Below are 12,220 nucleotides of genomic sequence, written 5' to 3' on the forward strand. Positions count from 1 at the left end.
AAAGGGAGAATCAGGATAAAAACCAGGCTTAGGGCCACAACTTCATCTGTAGGCAGTAAGATACCACTGACTGCTTTTAACCTGAACACTGTCAATGTAGGAAGACTATATGAAGAAGATTAATCTGGAAAATACTGTAAACTGGCATGACTGCGTTTTGTCTGAGAGTGTTGACTCGGGTCAGATTCCTGGGCTTCCATCCCAGCAGCAATATTCGCTTTCTCTCTGAGTTTGGGAAAGCCTTTTATCTCTCTGCTCTACAAGTGGTTTAACACTGAACTGCACATAAAAGATGGTAAAATACAGTACCTCTCTTGTGAAGTTGGAAGCATTAAATGAGGGAACACACATAAGCACGTGGCATTGTGCTTAAATACATGATAAATACCAGCTGTTATCAAGGTGAATAAAGAGAAAAAAAAAAGTAAGACAAACAATTTGGAAATAAACATAATTGTTCAAGATAGAATTTCCAATGAGCTTGAATGAGAGTTTTAATCAGCAGGAATCAAAATAAAATTATGCATTAAATATATAAAGTGTGAAGGTGAAATAAGCAAGGCTGGGAAGTAGCATGGATTTGAGTGATGAGAGAATTGTGAACAAAATAATTATTTCCAGATTTCAAGCCGGGATGACTGGGAGTGTGAAGGTAGTTTTATGGTCATAAAAGGGACACCATTAATCATAATGTTATGGTTAAAGGATGAGCTTAAACATAAATGTTAAAGCTCCATGTGTTCATTGGATATATAACTATCCAGAAGGTGGTTGTAAATATGATGAGGAACTTTAGCATAAAGCGTCCTTTAAAATATGTAAGAACAAAATTTAAATTTACAACTGCAATATATGGAAATGCACAACCACCATTTTAATTCTTCATTGCTCATGTTCATAATCCTTACGTTATAACACACATAAATAAAAGTGGTAGGCAAATCTTAAAAACTGTTTTAAAATATATATGTATAATACCAAAGATTGCCATGTAAACCATCATATTTTTAGTCAATTGGAAATATATAAATAACTCACAAAATTTGGGAGGATGACAATATAACATATAAAGATGAAATACAGTTTAAACAACACAGAGCCCAAAAAAGAAATCTTTGAATTCCTAGACACACAAAAAAATGCAAAGCAATGTGATATGTTTACATATGCAAAACTTAAAAATGATCATCTTCAATAAATAATATCTAGAATTATCAAGATTATAGGGAAATCAGTATTCTTCTCCGGGTGGTCTAGGGGCTACATGCTCATGGCCATCATTGATTTAGCTTCTTTCATTTGGTGGGGATTTTACTATCTGTAAAATAACTCAGGAGTATGCACTGGATACTGTTATCTATGCAATTCAGGGAAGAACTAAAGATTCTGTGATTGCCACAGGGCTGATTTATTGTTTAAATTGTTACCAGTTCTCCTGGCAAATTGTTATTCTTGTCACTAAATTTCCAAATCCTTTCAATCATTAATTCTTGAGCCAAGTTTTTGTGATTCAAGGGAGATCTGGGAGACTACAGCTTTTCTATAAATAAGAAGCAGGCAGGGAACATGGAGGGAGGAGTCTGTCCTGGGAAGACCCCATAGGGTCAGGCTTGATTACATTGCTATCTTGCTTTATGAGTGTGAGTCCTCTAAATTATTTTCTGTAAGCTTAATTTATTTCCCAGCACCAGTTTTTGGAGAATATTTTCTTTAAGACATATCTTGAATTCATCCTTTATTTCCCATTATGAGTCTTACCACCAAATTCAGGTGTTCTTAACTAATGATGATTGCAAGTATTTTTAAGCTTTCTTCATCTGTCTAAAATGTCCTTTATCCATCATATTCCTCATTCTTTTCCAAGAACAGTATTTCAAAAAATTCACAATGCTTAAATAATGCATTCTTCATAATAACATGTGTGTTGTAAAGGGAGGAACCAAGAAGTATCAAAAAAGGGAAGATTCATTCTTTGGTGTATTTATTACCTTAAGAGACTAATAATTATAAGAATAGTGGTGATATTTTTAATAACAATAATATTATTACTGAAAGAGTTATTTAGCCCTTTCTTCCTGTAGAAATTAACAATGAGTAAGAAGTAGCCACTGACCAAAAAATTATGGTTAACCAACCCAAACACATAGATAAGTTTCCTTTGCTATAATCAACTGCAATCTTGCAGTACATATTGACTAAGCTAAATCTAGTCACTTTCTTTGATGGCAGATAGTGGTGAAGCAGGGAGAAAAGCCAGTCAATCATTAACGAGAGAGCAAGTACAAAGAATAAAACTTCAATGAACAGAACAAATAAAAACAATAAACAACCAACAATCTCACACACACACACACACAGATGAATTAAATGAAACTCAACGTGGAATGAATTCCACATCAATGTTTAGTAACTATTGCCCATCTAACAAAATATAGTGTAGTGGGATGCCTGCAGAAAGTGAAATGTGCAGGGAGTGTATGTAGTAAAATGCATTAAGAAATAAGATAATTGAGAGATAAGAAATATATATGAAATTGCTATAATTTTCTTGTAGAAATTGTAGTGAATGGACATGAAATAAATGCATGGGGGTTAATGAACCATGATTATACCAATGGATGACAGAAAATAGAATAAGTCACAGTGACAGAATAGAGATGAATGGTATAGAAAGCAGACAAGTTTAGAAACAAGAAAATCTGAGTTCTGCTTCACTGCATAGTCACTGCATGACCCTGGGGAATTACCATTCCCTCTTTGAATATCTACTTACACACCTGTAAGGTAGAATATAAAAAAAAAAGTTTTACCTATCCACAAGGTAAATTCGGGAGTATGGAATTAACTCCAAGCCTAATTCCAAGCCCCACAGCAATGTCACAGCCAGGACAGGGTCTAGGTTGTTCTTACTCCACAGTCTATGCTCTTTCTGTTACTGTAAACCACAGTGACTAAAGCAGCAAGAAGGAAAAGTTTAAGTGGACTCTACTGATTGATCACCTGGCCATTGGCCAAGGTGTCCGGGTATTCACTTCAAATGTTTTAGAGATGAAAGCTCAAACATCTCATACTTCCTTATTATCCCCTATTAACTTGTTCCTGTTTTTGTTTTTGTACTGCTTACCATGGTATTTTGGTGTCTCTCTGTGTGTGTGTATGTGTGTGGGCGCGCATGACTAGTCTTTTCAATGTACTGAGGAAATTTGCATGCAACTAAACTTTACATGGAGTGAAAATCATGTGTGAAATTACTTGACTTTAATCAGTTGGGTTTAGCTGTAAGTCTCATTTTAATTATTAGCATTTTCCTTCAGTACCAATTGTAAGACCTGGCTTGTAATATTATACTTCTGGATAGTTAACTCTTATTCCAGCTTTCAATTTTTGTACTAACCTGTCAATATCAATAATTGGTTCTTTGTATTTTAAGCATGCTTCTTTTTGACATGTGGCATAAAATAGTGTCAACGTATTTCCCTTCACACCATCGTAGCTACCATCTCTCCATTTTAAGTTAAAAAATTACAATTATTCTATGGCCAACTCTTTGCACTAAGCCCTATAACTAGGATGCTACAATAATTAAAATATTCTAGAAACAAAATCTATAGTGTATCCCTGATACGTTTTCTGTTATTACTGTATCTAAAAAGAAACAATATCAAGTCACTTTATTTTCCACCCTAAGAGCATTTTATTTCTCCCCTCTGTCAGTTCCTCATTATATTATTTTTCTAGTCATTTGCCCTTTGGACTTAACCTGATGTGGCTAAAATATCTCCCAACTGGTAAAAAACATTTTGCTTTGGGATAATCTTCAAATTTTCCTATATATTGATTTATCTTCTTTTGAAATAGATAATAATACTTGACTAACTTGCATGGCCAGCAGGCTTCTTTGACTTTACTGAGGTCTTTGAGGCAATGGAATGCAAAAAGAAATTGAAATCCAGGACATTATTACTGTTGTTATGTAGAAAAATGATATTAAAATACAATTGTATCTTTACGCTTCCCCTGGGCCATTGTCCTTTATGTTTTCACTTTATTCACTCTTCTCTGTGTTAGGCTGCCATGAATATAAATTTCATAGGAGATCAAAGGCTACTAAGCACAATGTGTGTTCTTGAAACACCCCCTGTAAGGCAAGAATTAGTTAAGCTTTTTGGTCTCCTCCTCCTAAATTTATATAAAAGTCTATGCCTTTGGTAAGTATATTTTATTTTCATGGGAATAGGACTTAGTCGGCATATGTATAACTACATGAAGATACTGAATGTGTTGGAAAGATAAAATATGTTAGCTTAAAATCTAATTTTTCACATGAATTATTTGCCTTAGTAGAGTGGACGGTGCTCTCTTAAATCATGCATGACAGAATTTTATTTTCCCTTTTCAGCCATTTACAATAAATGTTTTGTCTTGTAATGGTTTTAATGTCAGTCTTCCTAAGTGTAAAATGCAATTTAAAAAATACATCTGAGAAAGGAAAGTTTATGGACGTGCATATTTTTAGGTTACGTTTTGACCCACATTTTCCAGAGACAGTACGTGACATTTTGTTATTCCCTTGGTTTCCTTTCAGAGCAATGGGTCTTGATTACTTGGAACAAAGTGATACGATTTTGTGGAAAATCAGTTGCCATGTTGCTTGGATAAGGACAGCAATCTCTTCAGCCTCCTGAGACTTTCCAATGAGGTTAAAATGTGCCTACAGATGTCAGAAGCATGTATACAAATTAGTTAGGGAAGGAAGACAGTGAGAAAAATGTGCAAAGAGCTTCATATGGTCATAGACTCTAGAATTTAACATTAGCAGTTGTTTTGCATGCTACAAGTTTTATAAATTTCACACGGATTAACATAACGATGTATACTATAAATGAACACAAAGGCATGCAGTTAGTGATTGATTTCCCTTTGTGTTTGACATTCAATAATTTGAGGTCAGAAAGAAGTGTTTATCCTTTCAGGAAGGGAAAAAAAGCAATTGCTGTAAATTTACTGTTTATTTTTTTCTCTTATGTATTATCTTGACATGATTTCAAATTTATACAAAAGTTTCAAGAATAGTTCAAAGTACTGCATTAATTTCCTTCCCCCAGAGTTAATATTTTACTATATTTACTATATATTTAAGTTGCAGGTATAGTGTTCCTTTATCCCCAAATATTTCAGTATATATTTCCTAAGAGCCAGGATTAATAACATAAAGTTCTGACACATTATCACAGCACAAGCAACAATTTCAGGAAATTAACCTCAATATGGTGCTATAATATAATATACAGATATTATTCACATTTCACCAGTTGTCCTAATAATGCGCTTTTAGAGCCAAATAAAATGCAGGATCATGTATTGCCCTCAACAGTCATGTCTCTTTAGTCTTTTAATCTTGAATAATTATTCAATTGTTAATTCTATCTCTTGGCATGGACACTTTTGAAGTGCACGGACCATACATTTTATAGTGTCCCTTAATTTGGGTTTGTCTATTTTATCATGATTCGATTCAGGATAAATAGTTTTGTCAGGAATACTTAAAAACAGTATTGTGCTCCTCTCTCAGGAAGCATATGAGGTTAACTTGTTCCATTTCTGGTCACTGGGTTAAGATGGTGCCAGGTTTCTCTGACGTAAAGTTAACTGTAAAGGTCTCTGCACATGGATTGTTTGGGTGTAAATTTTGCCCTGTTCTCCCTCCCTGCTGCTAAAGTCTTACCTGGTTTTATACAAAGTGTGTGTAAAAGTAAGGTACAACAAATATATATTTTTCAGAGTAATAGTGTGCTGAGGTACAGAAAAAAGAAAAAAAAAAACGAGAGAAGGAAGGAAGGAGGAAAGGGAGAAAGAAAAGGAGAAAGAAAAAAATTGGCTTTGGCCTCAGGTAAATTTGTGCTTAGAATTTTGTTTTGTTATTTATTCTGAGCTTGTTTCGTCTTCTGATACATGAGGATAAGATTTTTTTTCCCTTTCTTGATTATTTGTAGATTAGAAAAGCAATGCTCATGGTCATATATTAGCTATCATAACTATTGTAAGCTTTGATCATTAACCAAAAATAATTAGGTGAAATTAGTACAAATTTATATTTGAATCTAGAGGAGGCAAAGAGACTTGCAAATTTGATATCTATTTAAGATCATATTCGTTGTGACATCCTTGGCTCTAATAATTTAAGCTGGAAAACATTCGTGCCTTGAGCAGAGTCTACTGACCATTACTTAAAAAACTCTCTTCTGCTGATCTAACCTGTTGAAATACACCAAAATCTGTAATTCTTTCCAAACTTCATGTTATTGAATTGTTAAATCTCATGAGAAATATCTTGCAGCCATGAAAGATGGTAACGTTCAGTATCTTCCTTCACTTTAATTTTCATGTTAGCACTTCAGAAAAAGAGAGATGGTACACTGCTTTTAAAGTAATCTCATCTTCAATTATAAAAATACTAAAAATATAAATATTATTTCAAAAGTAATAGAATAGAATCCCAAAGTAACAAAATTGAAAAATATGCAGTTGGACTCTATTTTAGATTCCAAAGAAAAAGGTATAGAACATGTGCATTGTTAAGTGATAATAAATAAGAGAGATACATTCAGTTCCCAAGAAATCTTTTTTATTATCTTAACTAAAATTAGCAAATGTATCACACCTCTTCATTACATTTAGATCATCTAATATTTTAATTTTGGTGCATTTAATTTTGTGGATTCTCCTGTACAAATTAAAAAAGTTAATTTAAAGAATTTAAAGAAATAGAATATATGATTATTGTAGTGGTGTTTATTCTAGAATTCCTCCGGTGGAGAAAGGGAACCCTCCTATACTGTTGGTGGGAATGTAGTTTGGTAAAGTCACTATGGAGAACAAATGGTGATTCCTCAAAAAACTAAAAATAGGCTTACCATATAACCCAGCAATTCCACTCCTGGGCATATATCCTCAAAAAGATACATGTACTCCAATGTTCATAGCAGCACTATTTACAATAGCCAAGACATGGAAGCAACCTAAATGTCCAATGACAGATGAATGGATAAAGAAGCTGTGGTGTATTTTATAATGGAATACTACTCAGCTATAAAAAAGAATAAAATAATGCCATTTGCAAAAACATTGATGGACCTGGAGATTATCATTCTAAGTGAAATAAGCCAAAAAGAGAAAGAAAAATACCACGTGATATCACTTATATGTGGAATCTAAAAAAAAAAAAAAAACCCACAAATGAGCTTGTTTACAAAACAGAAACATATTCACAGACATAGAAAACAAACATGGTTATCGGTGGGGGAAGAGGGTTGGAAGGGATAAATTGAGAGTTCCAGATTTGCAGATACTAACTACTATATATAAAATAGATAAACAACAACTTTCTTCTGTATAGCACAGGGAACTACATTCAGTATATTTTTTTAATTGATGTATAGTCTTGTGGTAGCCTATAATAAAAAGAATATGAAAACAAATATATGTATGTATATGTATGACTGAAGCATTATGCTTTCCACCAAAAATTGACACAACATTGTAAACTAACTATACATCAATTAAAAAAAAATAGAATTCCTCTGAAGCAAAAGACAACTCTCTATTGAACTACATGCAGATTAAAAGTTCTTGTAAAATGTATCAAAATGCCAGAATTTCACATACATTTTTCAACACTTACTTGAGGACACTGTGGCACACATTGTCACTAGCTTTCCAAGCATCCTCCATCTTCTTTCTTTCTCGTTAACAAAAATTTATTTTATATATCGGGTGGCCATATCTTTCAAGGAAATCTTCTTGTCTGAGGAAGTAAATTCTATCAATCTAAACTAAAACAGATAAATTACGAATAGGAATATGCCACAAGAATGAGGGTGTGGTGCATTTCTAGACAGTGGATAAGGAGGAGACATCCGCTACGGCCTTCTGGAAAACAGATAAAGGAATGATCTTTGTTTATGACCCTAACTCAGCTGTTGACATTTTTGTGATGACAAGAAAGCAAACTAGATCATACAATCTACATGCTGAGGATGACAGAACAGAAAGATTAGAAAGAAAAGAAAAGAAAAAAAAATCTGAGTACTTGATAATATTGTAAAATTAGTCAATGAACCAATCCTAAAATTGCAGAATTTTGATACATGAGAAATAATGTAGCTATTTTAAATCATTTATGGTTTGTATTTATGTTGACTGCAGCCCAAGCTGTCCTATTTCAGGTGCTTTGACAGGGAAGTAAAGAGATAAATAACATTATTCATTAAAAAAAAAAAGATTTTGAGCATGTACTCTAACTGCAAATCACTGCTCTGGGTGCTAAGAATGCATTTAGATCACGACATGTCTCTGGCCATCAGCTGATTTCACAATAATCAAAACAAAAATATGTTAAGAAATAATAAGGACTCTGCATTAAAGATTTAAAAACCAAACACACTTCAATGGATGAATATTTCATTAACTGCACATTGTCTTAACTAATTCTAAAAGGAATCAAATGAGATAATCCTGCAAAATTCCAGACAGATCTTGGCCCATGGTAAGCCCTAATGACTTAACTAAGAATAGTAATATTTAACGGTAAAGGTTACTAGAAAAAAACGTTGTAATATGATGACATATTCTAAATTGTAATAAGAGAGCTTTTTCAAATATAAGAAAAAGTCATATAAAACTGTAAATAATTGTTTAACCTTTATTTCAAATCAAACGTTACTTTTTGAGTGAAAAGGACTATTACCCTGAACTGCACTTAAAGTACCTATTTAAAACTTAAGCACTGTAATAAAAATGTACAACTTCTTAAATTAGGGTGGTGTTATTGTGCTTGTACATGAAGTTCCGGGAATCTGAAGATTATAGAACTCTAAATACGCCTTTACAAAAGAACTCATGCGTCTGTGGTTACTCCCAGAGAGCCCTGCTTTGAATAAGCAACACATTAGCCTTCTTCAAAATATTCCAAAATCTTGCTTAAGCAAGTGAAATTAAGGCACTCTCTGATCCTAGCAAAAGAAAAGTAGTGTCATGAAAATGGTAATATCAATGAATATTAATGAAATGTTAATAAATCACTAGCCCATGGGTGGAAAGGTAATCCTACCACATACTCTTAAATCCTTCATCAGAACGACCCAAACATCAGAATTTGCATTTCTGTTTACATTTCCCTCCATCATAATTGGTAGTTTGTCACTATTTCTCTACTTGCTTGGAGGCATTATTCTAACTGAATACATTCTGTATGTAGAGAGAAGAATCCTCACTCATCAAGACTGTCAATTTCACCACTTCTCCTTTTTAGTTATTCTTGTTAGTTACTCTCCTTCTGCTTTTACTTACTTAAGACATGTCACTCTTTCAGCGGATGCACTGACAGATACTTGACTGACATGTAAATTTATTCACAGAAAAGAAAAGGACATTTTTGTTCTGACGTTTTATTTTTATCTCTGCATGCCATCTTTATTTGACAGATTATAAAGCCATATTCGTATTAAAAAGCATTTTTAAATAAAGAGCAATTTGCCGTATCAATATTGTCTTCCCACTTCTTTTATTTCCATGGCCTTAGAAGGCTTACTGAAAATAACATTTCTCACATTCAGAGATAGTAATCCAAGTAATGGTGAACAGCCACACTTCCCCTCTCTTTTTTATTATTATTTCTGGCTTATTCAATGTACACAGGGAAGAATGTATCATCTTTCTATATCATGGAGACAAGTGGATTGACATATAGTCTTCTTGTCCTTTTCTGAAATGCTTGAAGAAATTATAACTTATGGGCAATAGGAAAAAATAGTCAAATTCAACAACCTAGGAACAGGAATCAAGAAGAAAATCTACACTATATTTTATTTCAGAAATATTACATATAAAAACAACAAATTCTCCGCATGTCAGTGAAATGAGAAAAAGGATTTCTTATGATTAAAATGTATTCATTCTCTTCAACAGTTTAGGTATTGAAATCTAATAATTCTTTTGTAAAATGGAGTTAAAAAAATATATTTTCTCTCTATATTGAAAAGTATGTATATCTAGTGTAATTATTTGAGAAGAAAAATAACACAGACCAAAATACCCATAGAATCAGTCACCCCAGATGTTAGAAATGAACTGTGTAGCTGTGCTCACTGAACACATGTCAGATCAAAAGCAACCACACTGCACTCCCGGACAGCCTAGTAGTTTTGGACATAAGTGGAGTAGATAATATGAATGTCCATCAGATGCTGTACATGACACTTTGTCCCGCTGAGCTAGTTCTTTCTGTGACTAATACTGCTCAAGATGTCCTCAAAAGCTAGGTCTCCATTTGCAAGGTCATTTGATTGTTTCTAAATAACTTAGGGGATACTCATGTCAATATGACAACTGGGAAGAGTAAATGAGAACTCTCCCTTCCTGATATACGCTATTAGTACTTGTGAGATATGTCACAGTAATAGTTCACTGCTTATAAAATCCTTCACAGAGATATTTACTTTTGCAGCATATTAATTTCATACTGTTGTAAATCCAGAATCTATATCCTAGATTCAGAAGTTGTTCAAAATTTCAAAGAAATACTACATATTAAATGTGGATTTTGGAGAGAAGAGTCCAAAAGAAAAATATGTGAGGACAATTGTTTTGAATAAATGAAAGAGTTTGGAATTAAATAAGAATAATGGACTGTTTTCTTATAAACTGGTTAAAAGTCAGTGTTTTGCTTAACATTTGGGCTTGTGTCTGCTGCGGCTGTTGCTAGCACACAGTGAGTACTTAATGACTGCCAAGTGAATGAACAAATAAATGAAGGAATATCCAAGAGCTACATTTTTAAAAGAACTGTATGAGCCACTACTTAGGCTAAATTCTTAACACATTCACCTTTTCAATTTGTAACAATGCATTACTCTTAAACATAAGTAAAAAAAAAATCATTAATTTATTACTTTCAACTGGGTGTTCCAATAGCAAGAAAATGTATACTCTTTTCAGTGGTCTCTTATCTCTGGCACTCTTAAGACAAATTTAAAAATCACTGCTCCGATAACTACTCATTCACAGTTTGTATACCTCATTTACCTTTTTTTGAGAATTCCTGAAAACAAAGGATCGAGCAAACAACAAACATAATGGCTTGGATCTTAGTCTTTGAATATATGTTGAGTTATTGAAATCGGTCTTCAGAGGGCCCAAATAAACTCACAAACTTGCAGCAAGGAAAACGTGTTGTTAATGATTACACAAAGTTAGTTTTTCTAGCTCTGAGGTGGTAAAAGAATTTACATTTCAGCTTTTAACTGAATCTTTTTTTCTACTACCTGGGGGATACCATTATGAGTCAACACCTGTTGGAAGTTTTCCTGATCCTTTCAGCTCATTATTCTGTTGTCTTTGTACCCATTCACCAGATGTGCCCATTGAAAAACTGATTTCCTGGGCATGGCCATAAATGTTTCATGATATACTTGGATATGAGCTTTACATGCAAAATGCTGAGGCAGTCATTTCTTTGGCATTAAAAATGGGTCCAAAATCTCACTGCTTCATGATAAACCAAGATGACTAATGATGAATCATAATTTCTCAGAAAAGCTGACTTGAAAAACATAGATGTACTTCAGGACACCAATGTATTTCCAGTTCCTTGGTATTTAGAGCATTGCTGTCCCAAATGTCTGGGATGAATCCATCTTATTTGTGGCTATTTCCATAAACAAGAGCCCTAGATAGAGCCGAATTTCCTTTCATCAGCATTGTTTTAATACTATTTGTTCACCGTGACTTCAGTATTGACACCTCTGTTTAATGTTTCTAGAACTGTTCTTCCTCAGGAAGCTATTCTCTGAATAATTTGAAAAATATTAAAAAACAAAACAAAACAAAACTCATGGCCTGATAGAGAAAGAAAACATTGTTTTATAAAGGAGTTGAATGATTTATCCACAGAAATTAATATGACTTTTTAACTTTTATTACAGAATATTTATTCATTTTCGAATATGAGAACAATGAAAAAGAGTAAGAAAAAAATCTGCTCAAGATTTTGCTCTGTTTATTTTCCTTCTATGTGCAGATTTCTTAAAATATAGCACTAATTATAATGTGTAAGTGGTTATGTCTCACGTGAAATGTATTATCATTTTCCATGTTATAACATATTTCTATTTGTGCCTATTTTAAACACTTTATAATAGCTTTATTATGCATGCTACATTTT

The sequence above is a fragment of the Vicugna pacos genome, chromosome 1 (genome assembly GCF_048564905.1).
Source record: "Vicugna pacos chromosome 1, VicPac4, whole genome shotgun sequence".
Classification (NCBI taxonomy): domain Eukaryota; kingdom Metazoa; phylum Chordata; class Mammalia; order Artiodactyla; family Camelidae; genus Vicugna; species Vicugna pacos.